At 59.3% G+C, this 19,480-nt stretch overlaps 1 long non-coding RNA gene across 3 annotated transcripts; it reads left to right on the top strand.

Moving 5' to 3' along the window:
- The first annotated feature begins 16,801 nt into the window (after positions 1–16,801).
- Positions 16,802–19,082, top strand: LOC119248003 (uncharacterized). Of its 3 annotated transcripts, XR_008552313.1 has the most exons (4): positions 16,802–17,183; positions 17,345–17,450; positions 17,968–18,278; positions 18,387–19,082. It is a non-coding gene; the product is annotated as an uncharacterized LOC119248003 (long non-coding RNA). The 3 variants fall into 3 exon arrangements; XR_005125849.2 differs by lacking the exon at positions 17,968–18,278 and having other exon boundaries at positions 16,942–17,183; positions 18,367–18,988; XR_005125850.2 differs by lacking the exon at positions 17,968–18,278 and having other exon boundaries at positions 16,946–17,183; positions 18,387–18,987.
- Positions 19,083–19,480: the final 398 nt, after the last annotated feature.

Here is a 19,480-nt window from a genome sequence, read left to right as displayed (position 1 = left end):
CACTTAATCCATATGGAGCTGATTCATTCCCATCTAAATCATCTGCACGAGCCTCCCTAAGAGCCCTCTGATGTGCCAGCCGCCATTCCTCTCCCGCGGTGGCGGGCCGGGGCCGCCGGTAAACAGCCCGGCCTCCATCCATCCATCCCCGCGCCGCGCGCCCGCCCGGCCGAGGCCATCCATCCTGCCAGCCCGACCTCTGCGGGAGCCCCCACCTCTCTGCCCTGTCTGGGGTGGGGTCCCCTCAGCCTCCCCCTGTCTCCCAGCAAGAGAAGCCTCGTGCCCCGTGTAGGGTAAGGTAAAAAGTGTCAGGCCTTTCTGCCCTCCCGCCATTAGGCACCATGAGAGAGCCCTGCGGTCCCGAACGCACGCCTGCTGGCAGCCTCTGGAGCGGGGTGTGGGCGTGCGTAGGTGGGGGCACCTGGGCTGAGAGACGGGCCTTCTAAGGGTGGCGTCACGGGGACGCCAGCAGAACCGATGGAAGAGCAGACCCACGAGAGAAGAGAAGCAGAACGAATGGAAGAAACATGAGAGGAGCAGAGGCCACGAGAGAAGGCCGGAGAGCCCAGAAAGAGTGAAGACTCGCAGGGGCCTGGGAGGCCTGACAGCCTCCAGGCCCCCCGGTACCCCTGCCTGTCGTGTGCCTGGTAAACCCCAATAAAAGCCTGCAAAGCCACTGAGGACTCCAGGACTCGCTCCTCCTTCACCGTCTGCCCGGATCATAGCAAACCTGCCCTGTGTCCTCCTGCCCCTCACACACCGACAACCCGCTCTCGGGGCGTCCTGTCTGCCATCTTGCTGGTGTGTCTGAACCCACAGGTCCGGGCCGGGGCCAGGGTAAGATGCCTGGGCCTGCCCTTGATATCTGAACCTTGGTGGGTTGGGTCTCCCGCCCCAGCTCCCCAGCCGAGTCCAGCCTGGTGCCCAGTGCCACCGGGAGCCCCATGGCCTGCGGGCCTGGTCATCTGTGGCAGCTCCTGGGGGCCCAGGACTCACGCACTCAGGGAGGTTTTTGGGGAGACGGCCCAGGGGGTCTGATACCAGGCAAGTGTCTTGCTGGCCCTGACAGCCCCGGGCGGAGTGACGCGCTGAGGCAGCCCGGGGTGCTGCTGGGGACTTCTAGGGCACCGGAGCCTCACAGTTGGGAGGAAGCCCTGGTGTGCACCAGTAAGGCGAGAGTGGGAGTGTCACTGCCCAGCCCTGGCCTTTGGCAGCATGGCCCTCCCCGTCTCGGCGACTTCATCTCAGCCAGGACTGGTGTTCCGGAAGGGACTGGGGTCCGCTAGGCCCTCAGGAGAAGAGTTAGGAGCTGCCCCACCCACAGCACCATGGCAGCTGGGGGCCAGGAGTAGAGAGCTTGGGTCGTCTCTCAGGGGGTGATTTGGACTTGGGCAAACCGGCGGAGGCTGGGGAAGTGAGCTCCCGGGGACAGGTGTGTCCTCGCTTGGATTCCACTGGCAGGGCGAGTGGACGAGGGGGTGGGGAGGGCGAGTCTTTAGATGTCCTGAGTGAGCGGGTGCCCCCCCGCCAGCCCCTCCCAAAGACCCCAACACCTTGTTGAGCATCTGATATCCCCCGACCCCCCCGTCTTGGCTCGACCAGGCGGAGAGCCCCACCACCCGCCTCCCCCTCCCCCCCGCCCCTTGTGGGAGACCCCGTGAGTGCGCAGAACAGGTGGGGCTCTTCCAGCTGCTACCCAGCTGTGCAGACCCCTGCCTCCCGCCCTCTGCAGGGCAGGGGTCTCTAATTCTAGTCCGAAAGATGAGAAGCCTAAGGGGGATGGGGGCGGAGGGGCCTGGGGGGAGCTAACCACTCGCCAGCGTGTGAACATGTGTGCGGAGGGGCCGTGCAGGTGGCAGGCCCGGCTCGCGGATGATGGAGTGTTTCTTAGCTCTCGGGCGGGAGACATATGGGGTATATGAGCCCGAGCAAAATGAGAAATTATGACCTAAGAAAGAGGATGTGGGGGCAGGAAAAGAAGAAAAAAGTTCAAGCCAGGGAGACCTAATGCCACCTACCCCCTCACCACGTGACTGACCCGTCTGTGCGAGGCTGATTTAAAGTCTGAGTCGGCGAGGGGGAGGCCTCCAGGGAAAAAGCTGATCCCCAAGTCCTGCATTTCCCCGGTGCTCACAGAATGGGCAAGCGGGGAACACTCCTCAAATTCCCCCGTGGAACAGCCTGGGAGCTTGCCGGCGCTTCCTTCCCTGCCCCGTCTCTCTCCAGCGCCCCCGCTGTCATCTAGGGTTGGGGGGCACCGCACTATCTTCTCCCACTGGCCTGTCTCATGGTGTGCTGGCCCCTGGCACCCGCTCCTTCCCAGCCACTCAGTGCTCCCGGTCCCTCCTCTCCTCCGAAGGCCCCTCCCTGCATGCACGCAGGCCCTTCCCGCTGAAACAAGCCCACGTGCCCCTGGGGTCGGGGGAGTCCTTCAGGGTGCACTCTGTGGGCTCGTGCCTCGGCCCAGCAGGTTCCGGGGTTTTTCCTGTCTGTCCGCGGCCACTCAACATTCCCCTGTCCAGTTCAGGCTGGGACCCCAGCACAGCTCCGGAGACAACCTGGGCTCCCATCTGACTGACAGTGCTTCGGGCTCCAGGAGGGACAGTGTCTAGAAGGAGCCCCAGGGGGACTGGTGAGCGGGACGGATGCGGGTGCCGCAGGGAAGCCAGGCCTGCCACGCCAGCCTCACCGCAGGAAGGGCGTCTGCAGACTCTTGGAAGGTGGGGGACAGATTTCCTGGGTTCAGTGAAGGCCCGGGGAGGGACCCCCTTAACCTTTACAAGCTCTGCAGGGCCCGTGAATCCGGGAAGGCCTGCTCCCTCCCTTGCAGGCCTGACCCAAAGGGGGGATGGCAAGTCCCCTTTCAAGCGCCCTGACTCACCCACCGTCAGTCCAATACCATCCACCATTTCTTAGACAGTTGTTTGTTCCTTGGCCAGAAATCTGGCTCTTGAACTCCCTCTTACTCTCGGCATGATCTGGGAACCATCTTGGAGAACCCAACTCCACCTCTGTCTTGCAGAGCCAGAAGGCCAGCGCCTGAGCCCTTTCTGCATGGTGACTCAGCAGACATACAAAACTGGGGGTGCCCCCTGAGGGGTTCTTTTCTTTGGCTACGAAGGTGGTGAGGGGGAAAAGGCGGCATTGGCGAGGGCAGGGCAGGGGGTGATATCAGCTGGAAGACACCTCTGCCCAGCTGGCCCCCCAAGTGTGCGCATGATGAACTGTCTTCGCGGCCAAGGGCCCCTCCCTCTCCAGGAGAAAATCCCACAAGTGGGGCACATCTGGATCCAACCGCAGCCATGAAAGCACAACATCAAACGAGGATTTCTGAGCAACCCTCCCCACAGGCCTGGCTCCAAGAGAAATTGCAGACCTTCCTGCTTGAAGCTTTCAAGTGTCACAGAACCCCTCAAGTTTGGGATCGCCCCTTATTCACCGGAGACAGATGTCCCCTAGCAAGCACGGTTGGGTTTGATTACCCCCAGCGGGAGAGGGTGTGTGTGACCTGATCCTGGCCGTGTGGGGGGCTAGTCTGGGGTTTCAGGCGGTGATGAGGGGCTCCGGCAGCCCAGGCTGGGGCGGGGAGAGAGAGGGGACAGGTGGGTCTTTGAAAACGTGCCTACATCAAAGGTCCTGGTCGGCTTCCTTCCCAGCCTCAGCGCCTGCGGGCCAGAGAGCAGTGATTTCACCACATAGCTGCACGTAGGGTGGATCTCAGCCCCGACTTCTGGGGAATGTACAGAGGGGAGGGAGGGTGCTCCCCAGAGGTTGGAAAGGGCAAGATTTTTCTCCTCTCTTCCAAAATAGCCAACCCAGCGCTAGGAACAGGAGATCATAGGCTGCTTCCCTCCCGCCTGCCTACCTCGTGGGAGCGAGCTGGAAGGAGGGGCAAGTTCTTCCCGTGGGGAGGAGGGAGCAACAGCAGCAGGGGGTGGGAAGGAGAGTGGGGGGAAGCTCCCCAGGGGTGTGGGTGAGGAAGGCTGCAGAGCTGTGAATTCTATGCCACAGTCCCTCTTCCTTCCCAGGCGCCTCAGGGCCAGGGAGACAGAGCCCTGGGCTGCAATGCTGGGAGCATGGGGTGCACCAGTGGGCTAGGGGCACCCCACGTTGGGCTCGAATCCCAGTTCAGATCTGGGTAATCTGCCCCAGGATGAGTGAGAGGGTGCCGGGTGTTGACATCCCTCTGTGACCCTGGCTTAAGAAACCAGTGGTTTATTCCCGGGTCAGAGGGCAGGGCGTGGGGCACCCTGGTTGCTTAGTTTACCGTCCCCACGCGTGTTCCTCGGGAGGCTTGGGGGTGCGTGCCCGGCGCCAGTGCTGGTGCCTCCCACGCTGCTTTAGAAAGATCTAGTTCCAGATCCGGCGGTGAGGGCCCCGAGGCCCGGCCTCCTCGCTCCTCCCACGCTCCTGGGGCCCAGCGGTGCCTGGCGGAGACCCGGTGAGTTCCCAGGCCCTGCCCCAGCTGGGAGCTGCAGCCCATCCTCCCATGACCAATGATCCAGGGAGACAAAGGCCCACCACTTGGGGATTCCTCAGCAGCCTGGAGGCCTCTGCGGGCGGCGCCTGTCTGACCTCCCCCGGGCGTTGTTTGGGAGACCCTGGTTGGCAGCACCCCTCGCCCTCTGGAGTTCGCTGTCCCTAAGGTTGGCCTTTGTGGCCGCATTTATTTTATTCTCTTTAAATCTAGTGGGTGATGTGAGGCGCCCTTTTCTCCTCACATGGGACCCAGCGCTCTTCGGGACCAGGCTTTTTTTTAAATTTACTTTTTTTATTGAGATAAAATGCATATATGATACTGCCTTAGTTTCAGGCGCACAACACAGCGATGGGGTATTTGTAGCTACTGCAAAGTGATCACGACCAGTTCCCATCCACCGCCACCTAGAGGGACACACGTTTTCATGGGAACCTTTAAGGTCTACTCTCTCAGCAACTTTCAAATATGCGAGAGGATGTTATGAACTGCCGCCCCGAGCCGTGCGTTACCATCCCGTGGCTTCTTTTATAACCGGAAGCTGGTACCTGTGACCGGCTCTGGTTTTGCTCGGAGCAGCGGCTTCCCCGCCCTCCCTGCAGCTGGCGGTGCCATGTGCAGGACGAGCCGAGTGTAGACGGGCTGGCTCTTGGTGCTGAGCCCGCTCTGAGCCCTCACGTCTCCGCCCTCGACGTGAGGCTCCCTCTGGGGCGCTGATGGCTGAGCTTCTGGGGTAGGAGATGTCCTGGCAGAATGGGGTGAAGAGGACACAGGGAGGACCCCCTGGCCCAGGGAGGTGAGGACACGGGGCCTGAGCGACTCTGTGGCTGAGAGCCGGAGGACGACGCTGTGGAAATGACAGGGGTCGGTGGGATTTACTCAGAAAGCCTCTGGCGGGGTGCGGCGGGGAACCCATGAAGGAGCTTCACAGAGAGAGAAGGGCAGGCCTTGGCAGGAGGGAAGACACCGGAGTGGGGGGCTTGGCGGAGGGCGAAAAGGCAAAGCAGCTTTACCTGCTGGGGAGGGCCCAGTGCCAGGCTGGCAGGCCCAAGTCTACGAGGGGTCCGGGCAGCTGTAACATTCAGTCTCTACTCCGAGGATTACACCCACCTCTCCAAGACCAGTGCCCACCCCTCCCCCAGAGTTTAGGCCAGATGGGGTCCCACATGTTGCAGGCCCCGGCTGACCTGCGCTGGCTGCATGGCCCAACACCAAGCTCAGGGGCACCCACGTGCTCCGTACCCTTGAGATGCCCTCTGGGGCTGGAGCTGCCTTTGACGGTGGTGGAGAGAAGACTGGTGAGCGGTGTGCAGAGCCTACATTTCTGGGCTGGGGAGAACCTCCACTTTGAGTCCTTTTGGGGGGCTGAGGTATTGACACTTTAGTTGCTCAAACGTAGGTGTTTCCTCTCTGCCGCCTGAGGCTCACTTCTCGCCAGCCCGCTCTGGGCTGCAGGTTGGTGGCGCTGCCCAGCTCCAGCACTGCCGTTCACTGCTCCCGGAGCACTCGCCTAGGTCCTGGGGTGCCGTCTGCATAGAGCACCTGTGCTAGGCACCTCCACCCTCCACTCCCGCTGTGTGGGAATGAGCCACCATCATGTGCGTATAAATCAGGGTTCCATTCACCAGCCAGAGCGGGTCAACCCGAGAGCCAGGAATATTCGGGCGGGGCTCTGCCCAGACAGTTGGGCAAGGTGGTCTCCAGAGTTAAGACCTCCTGAGAAGTGGGCCCGGGAAACTGCTGTCACCCAGAACGGCAGGACCACGGACAGTCTCAGTCTAGGTAGCCAGGGAGAGACGGCGAGCTCCACCCCTCGGCATCTTACCATGTCACCCCGACTGGAAGGGGTCACGTGTAGGCACGCACCCCGGGGTGGGCGCAGAGCCGCTGGGCTTCTTGGAAGCAGAAAGGCCAGGCTACCCCGGCTGACACTCGCGCGTGGGAATTTGCTGAAATCTGAAAAGTGGTCTTGCCTCAGATGGGGGTCCGGAATCTGTTTCCTTCCCTTTTGTTCCTTTTTAGGAAAGCTTAATTCACTGTTTAGGATGAAAAATAACAACCAGATGAGCGAAAGAAGGATCCTCGGGAATGATAAATAATACACTCCAGATGTGGCGCTGAGAACGGCGTCTGAACGCACACGGCCGCCTCCGAGCAGTCACCTTGGGGGGAGACCCTTATCCGCAAGCCCGCGATGACACAGGCTCGTGTAACTCTCCCAGTGTTGTCTCCAGGGTATGTGACTTGGGTTTTTGATTGTGCTTCTTGATGACAAACCTTTATCCTTTGCTTTTTTGGGGTCAGACTAAAAAAATTCTTGACTATTTTGTAAAATGGCTATAAAGTCAATTTAAAAGGAGACTACAGGGGCCTCCCGGTGGCGCAGCGGTTGAGCGCTGGGTTGCGAAGCTGCCCGCGGCCTCGGCGGCGCCGGTTCGATCCCCAGCTGCTCCCCGGCCACCGGAGGAGGGTCCCACATGGCGCGCAGACCTCTCCTGCCGCCCGCTGCTCCCCTCAGCAGTGTACTTCGGTCCTTCTGCCTGCTCTGCTCCCTGCTCTGGCTCTGGTGAATTCTCTCACCCTCCCGCGCTTCTGACTGTACCCAGTGCATGTATAAACAAAACAAACAAACAAATAAAATAAATAAATAAAAACATGCCTCTATTTAAAAAAAAAAAAAAAAAAAAATAAAAGGAGACTACAGAAATGTTTTTTTCTTTTTTTTAAAAGATTTATTTATTTATGCATACAAGAGCTGGGGTACAGGCCAGAGGTATGGGGGGGGGGTGAGTGGATTCACCAGAGACAATAGGGAGCAGAACAGGCAGATTGACTGAAATCTACTGCTGAGGGGAGCAGCAGGCGAGACAGGAGAGGTCTCCTGTGCCATGTCTCCTGGGCGGGGATCGAACTCGTGCTGCAGACAGCTTCATAGTGCTGAGACTTAACCCTTGCACCACCAGGGAGACCCCCATTTGCAGAAATGTTTTAATCAGTTGAGACATATATGGAATAAGTAACGTCCTCCTGGGGTGACTGTTTTGAAGGACAATCTTGTTCTCCCATGTTTGCTTGAAGCTAATCACAGATAAATAGCCCATCCTGTCTTCCATGTCACATGGAAGGGTGTATCCCCCACCCCGACCCCATGAATGAATACCTCGGACCACATGGAGTGCGTGCACCAGGGGAGGCGGGAAGAGAAGCAGGTGCGAACCCAAGTGAGGAATTGGTACAGTTATGCAGAGGGAACATTCAATTCCCCATCGACACTTGAGAGCTGCTCTCTGCTCCGGATTAGGGCACTGTTCATTCTTCCAGAAGAGCTGGTCACATGGGCAGAATGTGCACAGTGTTTTCCCGGGGAGGATTCATTTCATAACTTGGTTCTTGTCATTCACCTGCAAAAACCAGCACTGAAGTCTAAGAGAGGAAACCTGTTGCTTCACGAATTATGTAAAAATGTATTTTTCACAATAATGGAGGGTGTGAGGTCAAAATAAGCTACACAGTGAACCTGTTTATAACAATGATTAACCAAATTGTTAACTAAAATGATAATCAGGCCAATGGAAGAAGTTTCCAGGAAGTTTTCCTTCCTGAGAAAAGACCAGGGGGAGATGGGGGACCCCTGGATGGGAGATACCAGGGAGGGGGGCAGTCTCAGGAACACTTGCTGCCCTGAGGGGGAGATTCTCTGTCAGTTAGGGAGAGATTCCCGGCTCTGAGCCTGCGCTGGGGCTCAGGGGTGGGAGTGATGGGGGGGCTGCGGGGCAGGGGGAGGGATGCAATGACCTCCAGGAGGCCTAGCCAGGCAGAACGCGCAGCACTCCTTCACTGAGAGACCACGCTGCAAATCAGGAATTTATTAGGAGCTGAGACTCATTTTCCCACCCTTTATAGCCCTGACGACTCAGAGCCAAACTCTGGCAAGGGGCTTCCTCATGGTTTTAATTAGACAATTAATTTTTTTATTGGGTCGTTTGATTTCCGGAGCTGATTCCACTCTCCCTCTTGTCCCCCACCTGCCGCCCAGCTGTGAACTACTAAGGGGAGACCGGGGCCCCTCGGGAAGGCAGGGGGTGGTGGGAGGCAGGGGAACGCTGCAGCCTTTGGGCATCAGCGAGAGACCGGAACAGGCAGCCCCTTGCCACCCTCAGCTGCCGGGCACCAGAGACACTGTCCAGAGCTGCGACCCAGCCTTGCAGTGCTGCCCGAAGGCATTCTTAATTCCTCCTGCCAGGCTTCCCCTAAACTGTTGGGCTAATTAGTAACTCAGGGTGGGGTGGGGGCAGGGAACATCCCGAAATACATTAGCAGCATTTCTGTGGTTAAGCCTGGCAGTGCTTGGAGGCTGTTTACCTTCTGCCCAGGGATTAGGAGCCTGTTTGAGTTAGAAGGGCAGAAAGAGGCCAGGGCTGGGCTCTGCCCTCCCACCTGCTTTTAGGAGCCTGGGAGGGAGGCGCTGAGCCAGCAGAAAAAAAAGAGAAGTGAGAGAAACCTGTCTCCAATCTATCTCCCTATTGATCTCCCTGCCGTCCAGCTGCTGGCCTGCCTTGGAATCGTGATCCGCTCACCGCTGCCCTTGTCAAATAGCAACTTGGCTCCAAGAGGGCGGGGGCCGGGGCCGGGCAGCGCGGTGTCTGGCGTGGCCCAGGACTGGAAGAATTAGAGGGGTCCTGGCGAAGGTCAGAGGCGCTCTCATGAGGAGAGGGGCACCCTCCCGCCTGGAAGGGAGAGGAGAAGCTAGGCCGAGGAAGCGCTGCCTTGCAGCCGCAGAGACGAGCCGCGCCTTCCTTCCTGTCCTGACACAGGCAAGGCCAATATTTTCCCGAGAGCAACTTCGCTCAGAGGCCTTCAGAGGGAATTGCTGGGAACGGGAGGACTGTTTCCTCAGGTGTCCTGTTGGTGGGGACATTGTCACTTGTTGTTCCAGCGCGAGGACTCCTGAGGGTGTGCGGTCACACGCACGCACGCACACGTGCACGCACACGCTGGCGGAACCGTTCAGAACCAAACGGACAGGCATCTGTAGATGCAGAAGTGGGCTCTGAGGAGCCTCTGGGGACAGGGATCTGTCACAAGAACAAGCCCCCCAAAAAGAATAAGCCACGATGCTTTTCAAGGACTGGTGCTCGGGGGACCCCCTGGCTGCCCTCCTCTGCTCTAGTGTGACCCCAGCACCGGATGGTGCCCCTGGTGGGGGGAGATGGGGAACATAAACCATGAGGGACCCGGGGCTGGAAGAATCAGTAACGTGTATTTATACTGATTGTATTTATACTGGTTGTGGGGGACGCAAAGATAAAGGACCCAGCAATCAAAGGGTCCCCGAAGCTCAGTGCACAGACCTCTGCAGCGAGGGTTTGTTCTGTGCGCAGATTTTCTTCTGTGAAAACTCACACTGGGTGATTCCTCTCCTGGGGCTTGAGGTGATTCCACGCTGAGAGCCCTGGGGAGCCCTGGGATGGGTCTTCTGGGGGCCCAGTCCCGCCTCCCACTCGGGCATATCTCTGAGAGCCCCTCGAGCTACACAGAACCCTGCTCCGACGTTCACAGACGGGACCACGGATTGTGGGTACCGGGAGAGGCAAAAGGCAGAGCACGTCTGGTAACATCCAAGGGCCGCTGAGCTTCGCTGTGGCTCCAGGAGGAGAGAGACCAGACCTTCCGGGACACGGGGCACGGGGGCAGGGTAGTCCCATGTGCATGCGTGGGGGCCGTGAGCCACACCCCCAGGAGAGGGAGGCCAGAGAGCCGGGCATGCAGGCAAACCTTAGCCTGAGAGGTCGTGTGTGTGTGTGTGTGTGTGTGTGTGTGTGTGGGGGGGGGGTGGGTGTGGGTGTGGGTGTGCATGGCAGGGGGCCGGGTGGGGGGGCAGTGTCACTCTGCACGGAGAGCGGAGAGAAAGAAGGATGGTGAAAGGGAGAGAGAGAAACCACACGGCAGGCCTGACACAGAGAGGGGGCCGACAGGGACCCACACAAAGAGGCCGGGAAGCACGGCTGAGCCTGGGCGCAGCAGCAGTGGGAGGTGATGAGGGGGAGCCTCAGGAGGGGGAGCAGCCGGAACAATCGCCGGGCTCCTGTCTGGGAAACGGCCCGGAGGCGAGGGGGCTGCAGAGAAAGCCGAGACTTGGGGCGGTGATGCAGCCGCTGGCCCCGCTCCCCGGCCACAGCCTTCTCCCCTGCCCTCGGCCAGGACGGCAGCTTCTCTGGGTCCCGGGTGGATTTGAATAATTAAGTCATCTGGATTCTTATGATTTACCATTTTCAATGATAAATAGACAGCGCCCAAGCCAGCCAGTTGGCAAAACTCTGGCTGCTAGTTATAATTTGTCAAGCTGCCAGCAGATTCATGCTTTATGCTAATGGGGAGAGACTCATTGACGAGGGGAGGCGGTGACCGGGTCAGCTCTTTCCTCAGGCACCCCGGAGGTCGAGAGGTCGGGGGAGAAAGGCTGAGGCTGGTATGGATTTTCTGTTAGGGTCAGTGTAATTTTATAATAATTCAGGGTGTGCGCACACACTTGCACACGCCGAGGGTCACGTATACAGAGATAGGCCCAGCTAGCGTGCAACCCCCCCACATGGACACATGGACCTGCTCCTGGGCCCAGCGCACACCAGCCCGGTGCGGGGACTCTGGTGCACCCCCTCAGCTTTCTCGCACATGCACGCCTCGCTGTTACCTCCAGGCACGTGACTCCACGGAGGAAACCCCACAAATCTGCTCGGAAACCCAGAGAAACCTATCACGCTCCTCACGGAGCAGCGCGCCTCTCAGAGGTGGGCCGAACCTTTGGAGACCCCTCGCCCGCCAGCCCAAAGCCCTTGTTTCAGGGCCTCCCCGTTTGCAGTCACAGCCCGCACCTCTTCCTTCTGTCCCACGATTTTTCCCCGGGGGGGGGGGAGATGAACAAGCCCACGGGATCCTGTCATCGACCCCCGGGCTGGGGAGCTGGGGCTGGAGAGCGGGGGCTGGGGAGACGCGGCCCACGGAAGGCGGCCATCAAAATCGGCTGAATCCAAACAAGTTCTTTTCCATCCATTTATTTATTAAGAATTTGTTCGCAGGCACCAGAGCCTCCCGCGGCGTGAGCTGCTTGACAGTCACGACAGAGCGAGGGAGGAACAGAGATGCTTCGCGCACAGCGGGCTCTAAATCGGAGGCAGGTTCAGCAGGAAGAGCGGAAGGAAGCGCCCGACTTCTCGGTGGCGCCGGCTTCCCGGCTGCTTCTCCACCTTCCTAGGCTCTACTTACGGAGGAGAATCTGGGTGAAGCTTATTCCTTAATGCGAGAAATCTGGGCCTTCGATGGAATAAGAAATGCTAATTTTATACCACTTGGAGCAATCTGGTCTCAATTTTGACCCCTAAATGCCCTCACGATGGATCAATGAGCAAGGCGGGGACTGAGGAGGGAGCGTCCGCCCTTCCTCCTGCTCAGAAGAGAATCTGAATTTGCTGAGCAGCTCATGGCCAGGGCTGGAAACTGTAGTTCATCATCAGCGGCGGGGGCGGCCTTAGGGTTTGGTGGGGGCACAGGAAAGGATTAGGGCCATGGGGAGAAACATTACACTTCCCTGACCCCCAAACCCCAAGTGGGGGAGAAAAACACAACAGCAAACTGAACAGGGCCGAGGCCCAGGCAGCCGGGAAAGCCTGGAGGCAGACGCTGCTTCTAGAGGCAGGCTCCGGGGCGCAGCTAAAGCTGTCGCTCTGCCGCCTGAGATTCCGGATCCTGCGAAGCACTCTGGATCCTTCCCTGAAGGGCAGGCTGGGGCGAGCCAGCTGCTCAGGGCATAGCATCCGTGTTCCCTCCACCAAGGCCGACAGTGAGTGACCCCCTTTCTTTGCTGAGGAGCTGTGAATGACATTGGGGCCGGCTAGCCCGGGTGTCAGGGGCATTGCCTGGAGAAATGGCCCAGAACGAGAATTGGCGGCCTCTCCACCCACAGGAAATCCAGAGACCCCCTAAGTGAGCTGGGAATAGAGAAATCGACTTGGCTTATTTAGCAGCTTGAGACTCTGACCTGGCACCACTGGCACCACTGCACTCCTAACCCCCCGCTGCAGAAAGGTCAACTCCTGCGGCCCTCACTCACCCTGGGAGAGCAATGATCTGGGGCCGGGGGGAGGCAGCGACTCCACCCCATGGGAGGGGTGGGCAGACTGTGGCCTTCTGATGCGTGAGGAGGCGAAGGAGTTTCTGGGATTAACCATGGGGACTCGCTGCTAGCAGTCATGCCTGGGACAGAAGAGCAGAGTCACCCCGCACCTGGGGCGCGTGCTCGGTCCCCTCCTCTTCAGTCACCATGCGTGTCCAGAGAGTGGCCTCCCGAGCACAGGTGCGCCGCAGCTTGCCTACGGGCCTCAGAGCAAAGCCTCTGGAGTACAGAAACAGTCCAAGTCCCCGCTTAGACTGGTTGAGGAGGGCAAGAGAGAAAGAAAACAGAACAGGGAAGAGCAGGGGGAAGCCAGAGAGGTGGGGAGAAGAACAGTCAATGCAGGACAGCAGCTGGGGGCTGGGAAGCAGGCAGCTGACCTGCCCCCCAACGGAACCGCAGGGGTTACTGTGGACACGCTTTCTGGCTGGTGGTTTGAGGGTCCCCAGCCCATCCCTTTGGGTAAAGGCATCATCTAATTGGTTTTAAGGCAAAAGATGCTGATTTTTCTTCCCATCCAGGGAGAAAATGAAGATGCTTTCTCCGGAGTGGGCCAGGCCTGGTCTCCGCCCCAGCTCGGCGGCGCTCACTCAGGCAGTGCCCAAAACTACAGGCACAGTCTCTGGTGCGAGAGGCTCATCGGTATTTGACCAAACTGAGGTCCAAGGTCACGGAGCCAACACATCACGGAAGAGCAAAGCCGCCCGGCCTCGGACAGCCCCCGCCAAGGGCCCGGCCTAGCGGGCTTCCTTCTCTGGGCCGGGCGCTGGGCCGGGGGAAGGCCCTCCAGGCCAGGGCCCGGGCCGCCCGTCTCTAAACCGCCTCTTCTGCTCCCTGCCCTGGTTTCTGGGCCAGATTTGATTTTTATTATTGAGTTAATGTTGCTTCACAGCACTGTGCCTTCCCACGAGCCATCTCCTCTGGCCCGACACCACACACCCCTGCCGCCGGGGCACCCCTGTCTTTGCGCACGCACCACATGCCCCGGGCCGCCCCCCCTTTCTTCCCGCCCACCCTCCCCTCTAGCAGCCTCAGTTCTGCACATACACTTTTAGGCTTTGCTGTGCTTCGGTGCTGAGGGGCCGCATTGGACCTGCAGGGCCTCAAGGCCCGGCCCGAGGGCGGCCAGCACGCTCAGCTGCTTGGCAGAGACGCCGCTCGCGGGAGGCAGCCTCGCCTGTGCCTCCTCAGTCCAAGCTGCCCCCCACGCCCGGGCCAGGCGCTGGGGGTGGGGAGCGGCTGTGGTGGGTCAGACTCCAAGGCACGGGGTACATGGGGTGCGGCGCCCAGATGTCTTGGACACAAGCAGCACCCCGGGGTGTCTCAGGGCCCACCCTCTCCGCTCCCCTGCTCTGCGCTGCTCCAAACCAGGAGCCCTTTCTGGGCACCGGCTTGTGTCTGTCCGTGTCCTCCTGTCCCCTTCAGCGCTGTCCTTCTGTGCCTGCTTCCTTCTCCCCGGCTGTCTCTCTGCCCCCCCCCTCCAGGCTTTCCTCGCTGTATCGCCCCCCTTTTTCTTCATCCCCCCCTTTTTTCTACCTTCCTGTCCCACGTCCATTCTTCTTTCTCTTATTTTTGGGTTTTTACTTCTCTTTATTTTCTTTCCCTTTTACTTTCTCGGCTCCTCCCCTGTCGTCTGCTTTCTCTCTCTGTTTCTCTTCCCTCCTGTCTGCTTTTTATTTCTCTCATGCAACAAACCAGTGCTGCCGTCCCGCGCTGTCCTCTCTCAATATTCCCGCCGTGCTCCTCTCCCCGTGGCCCTCCGAGTCCTCCGTCCCCCGCGGTAGCCCTTTCTCAGATGCTCTTCCCTCCCCGCCTTTTCTCTTTGTTGTTCTCAAATTTTCCAGCCCTTTGTGCTGTTTCCTCAACCTCCTTTCTCTGCTCCTTTGTGTCTCGAGCCTCTGTGCAACAGGCATATGGCACGAGAACGCCCCTCCCCGGCCGGGCTCTGTCCAGCCCGGCCCCGCGTTCTTCAGCCCTTCTTTCTCGGCTTCCCTCAATGTGGGGTTCAATCTCAAGGGCCCAGGAATGGGGCTGTTCCCCCTAGTGGAGAAGTCAGGGCTGGGTCCACAGCACCCCACTACAGCCTGAGGTCGTTCCGTCAATCCTAATGAAAAATAGAGAGAGGAAGAGGAGCAAAGAGCGAAAGAGACAAGCCCCCAGATTGTGGGGTGGGCAGGTGGGGGCGGCCGGGCCGAAAGAACTGGAGTCACCAGGGCCCAGAACCTGCGCCTTCTCTTCGAGCCTGGGAAGCCCCCAGATGACGCTCCAGGGGGCTCCTTCCTTGATTTCGGGGTTGGGATTCCATCCAGCGCTCTTGGGAGGGTGTGCAGGGGCCACGCGACCCTCACATCGGCCCCTGGACACGTCCCCCCAAAGACCCGGCTCTGGAGCCCACCTGCAGACAGTGCTGCCCAGGCCCACTGACCCCCGGCCGGGCGGCCCAAGTCCGGCAGGAGCCAGCGCAGGGCCGCGGCCTGTTCCCGGCAGAAAAACCTCGGGCGCAGCGAACACCCCGGCCTGGGCCATCACCACGCGGGCAGCGCAGGGTCAAGCGGCCTCTGGAGGTGCGCCCTGGTGGGGGGCCACAGGCCCCACTTGCTCGTCGCGGGAATGCTCTCTCCTGGGGTCCACAGTCCCTCCCCGCCGCTTCAGACACCCAGGGCCTCCCTCGTTCTGGGGTGCCTGTCGGGGCGCCTCTCCCAGAGACACCGCGGGGCTGGGGTCTCCCGAGCCCCAGCTGGGCACCTGCAGCCCCTCGGCCCAGGCCACCCGCAGGCCCCCCGAGAACGGCCTCAGCACCCGCCCGGGCCTGCCCCACTCTCTACCTGGGGCCCCCCGAGTTCAGCAGCACCCCCAGAACCCACCCTCTGCCCTTGACTCCCACTTGACGAGCTTCTCCCCTCTTCCTCTGGGACTCCTCAGGCGCTCTCAGCCCTGCCCCGGGACAGGGGCTCTCTCCTCGCTCCCCTTCCGAGCTGGAGAAAGTAGGGGTGTTGTTCAGGGGGCGGGGTGGGGGGCACTCCCTTGACTCCGTTGTAGGCAAATGGGTCTGAGTCAAACAGGATTTAAAGGAAGATATTTGGGAGCTGTTCCCTCCATGTCACCCCTCAGCAAGTCCCTGGGCTACAGGGGGAGGGGTGCCGGGGAGCTGGGTGGACGCCCCACCCGCGCCCGTGCGCCCCCAAACTGTACTTTGGGCCAGTGCTTTCCCCGAAGCCCCTGGGGGATCTCCAAGCGCCTCTAGGGGTTTGCTGGGGAGCAGGTTCGAACCGGCCGGGTTTTCGGCCTCGACAGTCAGTCCTGACAGGGACACGCGCGCACCCTCCAGGGGGGGGGGGGGCAGCGCGCCCCCCCCTCGCTGCGAACCTCAAACTCCAACTCTGCGCTCCTCTCCGTCTTCCTCCAAGAACTTTCTGAAGTTCCCCCAAGTTGTGTTTGGAGAAAAAAGTAACCGCCTCAAACTTTTTGGCTCTGCGGCACCTGATGTTTCCTGCTCCCGCAGGTTCAGAGCCACCCTTCGCCCTCGGCCGGTGCCACCACGGCCCCCAAACCCCGGGGTGCAAAGCTGCGGGGGCGCCAGGCAACCGCCCCGCCCCAGCCCAGCCCAGCCCAGCCCCAGCCCCTGCCCGGGCGGGAGGTTGAGGCGCGCCCGCGGGGAGAGGCTGGCGTGGGGGCGCCCAGACAGGCCGGCCAGGGGGGGACAGTGTTTCCAGGCTCAAGCCGCGCGCGCCCCAGGCCCGACTCACCTGCTCCGAAGGGGACCCCTCGGTTTTCAGCCGCTCAAAAGTTTGTCTGGCGAAAGGTCCCAGCAGGAGCGCAAACTCCGCGCGCGGGGAGGCGGGGGGCGCCCCGAGGGCGCAGGCGCCTGATCCAGAAAGAGCCCCGGGGAAGCGGCCTCGGGGCGCCCTCCGCGAAGTGGGGGCTGAGCGGAGATCGGGGAGGGGACCGCAAAGCTCCCGGGGCGAGGCCGGACTGCCAGTCCCGAGACTGCCGGGGCGGAGTGGGGCTCCGGAGGGAGTGGCCAGAGGGGTCAGCGGGGCCAGCGCGGCTGGAAGCTGGAGGGGGGCGCTGCGCCCCTGGCGACCGGCCTGTCCCCGCCGGCGGCGCCCTCCCCGCGCGCCCCAGCCCGCGACACGCCCTCATGCCGGGCGGCACTCGGGGACCCGACAATGCGGAGCGGGTCGGGGGGGACGGAGAGACCCCCTCGTGGCCCCTCCCCCTCCCTGCCCGGCGCCGAGGGACGGGGAATCGCAACTAGAAAGTCGATCGATTGGTACGAGGGCCCACGTGGTCCCAGGCTGGCCAATGACCAGGCCGCCCGGGATGAGCTAATAATGGCAGCAATTTGTAACTTTCAGTGGCTCTCCTGGCCTGGCACGGGAGGGAGGGAGGCGGGCCGAGGCGGGGAGACCGGTACCCCAGCCCTTCCACCCACCTCACTCATGCTGGGGTGCTCGGCTCCCCCGTTTCTCATTTCCCCCTACACCCAGGCTGGGACCTGCGCCCACTTCTGTCTGGCAGCAGCGGCTCCAGAGCAAGGTAAGCTCGTCTCCCGCCCCCCAACCCCTCTCCCCCATCCCTCCTGGCACCTGCAAACCACATCCCCCTTCTGTCCCAGTCCTATCCTCGATTTAGATCCCATTTTCTCTTGGTTGAAAGGAAAATGTCCTTTTGTATTATTCTGCATCATTCCATTTCAGATTTGGAGACAGATTAAATTCCGATTGATTTACTTTTCTTGGGGGATCAGTAGTACTTTTGGGTACATTTTATATTCCTGATGGCGAGAGGAGCTTGCTGCTTGTGGTAAGTTCACTTTTCCTTGGGGGTGAGTTTCACCCTTATTGCAAGTTCCACTTAATGTCAATTTCACCCCTTTCTTCACCCCATTGTCCACTTCCAGTATTTACAAATAACCACTACACAGATCAAGAGTTTCCTTATTTTCCCTCCTCTCTCACTCATTTCCAGCGGACCCGCCACGATTTTATTTCCCTTCTTGTATGGAGGTTTAGTTTTGTGTGGATCTCTCTTTTTGTTTTGCAAATGAATTTATTGTTTGGGAAACTCTATGGGGGTGTGAGCAAGATCTCTTTTGATTCATTCCAACCTCTTCAACAATTTATTTGTTTTATGTATGCATTGTCCTCATTTTTGTGTACTGTGCCTCCATTTTATGTATTTTAAATACCTGGAGTACCTGACTTGTTCCTTAATCTTGTGTTCAACCGTTTGAAAAGTTTTTATTTTTTGAATGTCACCATTTTATACATTTCCTTACCCCTTCCCAACTCCCTTTGCACTTCTGCCTCCTCCATTTCAGAATCCGACCCACCCCCCTCCACAAGTCCCAGCTTCAAGTTTTGAGTCACCCTCCCATCAAGGAGTGGGATACTTGAGTCAGCGACTGCACTTGGGGTTCTAATTCTGGGACACCCTCTCTCCAGCCTCCACGCCAGCAAAATCAGGGAAAGCAGAATTTCTGTTGGACATTTTGGTCTGGAACGGAGCTTTTCCAACTTGGTTCTATTCTGGACAACTCTTTGTTACACAAAGTTGAATTTTTAATTCTCATCATTTGATTCTCATAAATTCTAAGAAAAATACAAGCAGATTTTTTTTTCTCCCCTAAATGTAAGCTTTAGCTCGGGATTAAGTTACTGGGTTTCTTACCTACTGGGAGAGGTTTCCCAGATGAGAGACATATTAGTGCTCCCCCCAGCCCTCTCTGATTTTGAATAGGGTGAAGGTGACAAGGATTGGAAGACCCCATCGGGATCTGATTCTGGCTTTGCATGGACACAAAGGAAGAGAGAGCTCACTTGAGGGCTGGATGACTGCTGGACAGTAAGGCTGGGTGTAGGAAAGATTGGGGGTAAAATCCTGCCTCTGGGGAAATTCTTTATAGCATCACTGTGAAGTGAACCATCAAAATGGTGTGCTGTGGCTCCAGCCTGTTCAGATTCCTTGCAGGTACTAAGACAAACTAAGAGAGTAATCAGTTTTCTGAAGATTCACCTCCTGTGACTTTGTCCTTCCTCGGAGGGAAACAGCACCCAAGTCAGCAGAAGTCAAGCTGCCACCACTGCTGCTCCCTCGTCCTCCGCGGCGGCGTCACATTGACATTCCGGGCACATGCAGCCCAGCCCCCGTCCCTGCTTCTCCCAAGTATGAATCTAAATTACTATTAATAAGGGGCCGCTCCAAGTTAATTGGCATTAAAAGAATTCATTTCAATTTGTTAATATTAAATGAACGCTCTGCTCTTTAGCTCCCTTCTTCTCCCTGGATTCCCTGATGAGTGATGGGAAGTGGGGCGGGGGAGCAGAATTGGGGTATATTTCTGACTCTCGGGTGTAGACACCGCGGTGCCTCCCCTGGGGTGGTGCGATCAGGAGCTGTGGGGGCCTGAGTGGGGAAGGCTGATGGTCTCTTCTGGCGAAATTCATGCGGTTCTGCAGGGGCTGTGGGGGAGGGCAGAGGGGAGCAGAGGGAAAGGGGCAGAAGCTTTGGGGACCCTGGGGAGGAGCAATGGGGGACAGGGAAAGGGACCCAAGTGAAAGGGGTCATGGGAGGGCCGTGGCCACGGGGTTAGAGTGCTCGGCCAAGGCAGCGTGTCTAGGGTGGGGTGGGGCCGAGCGGCCTGGGGCTCCGACGCTCCCAGCTGCAGGACTTCAGGCAAATGGCTTCACTCTCTGCCTCGAGTTTCTCGACTTGTGAAGTAGGGGCCGGAACAGTATCTGTCTCTGGGCATTGTCTGGGATTAGACAAACACATGTAGTCTGCTCTCCACAGCGCTGGACACGTGGACAGTGCCGTCGACGTTAGCTGCTCTT

Source organism: Talpa occidentalis, unplaced genomic scaffold, assembly GCF_014898055.3.
Source record: "Talpa occidentalis isolate TD23 unplaced genomic scaffold, MPIMG_talOcc4v2.1 talOcc4.16, whole genome shotgun sequence".
NCBI classification, from domain to species: domain Eukaryota; kingdom Metazoa; phylum Chordata; class Mammalia; order Eulipotyphla; family Talpidae; genus Talpa; species Talpa occidentalis.
This window is presented reverse-complemented; position numbering and strand designations above follow the sequence as displayed.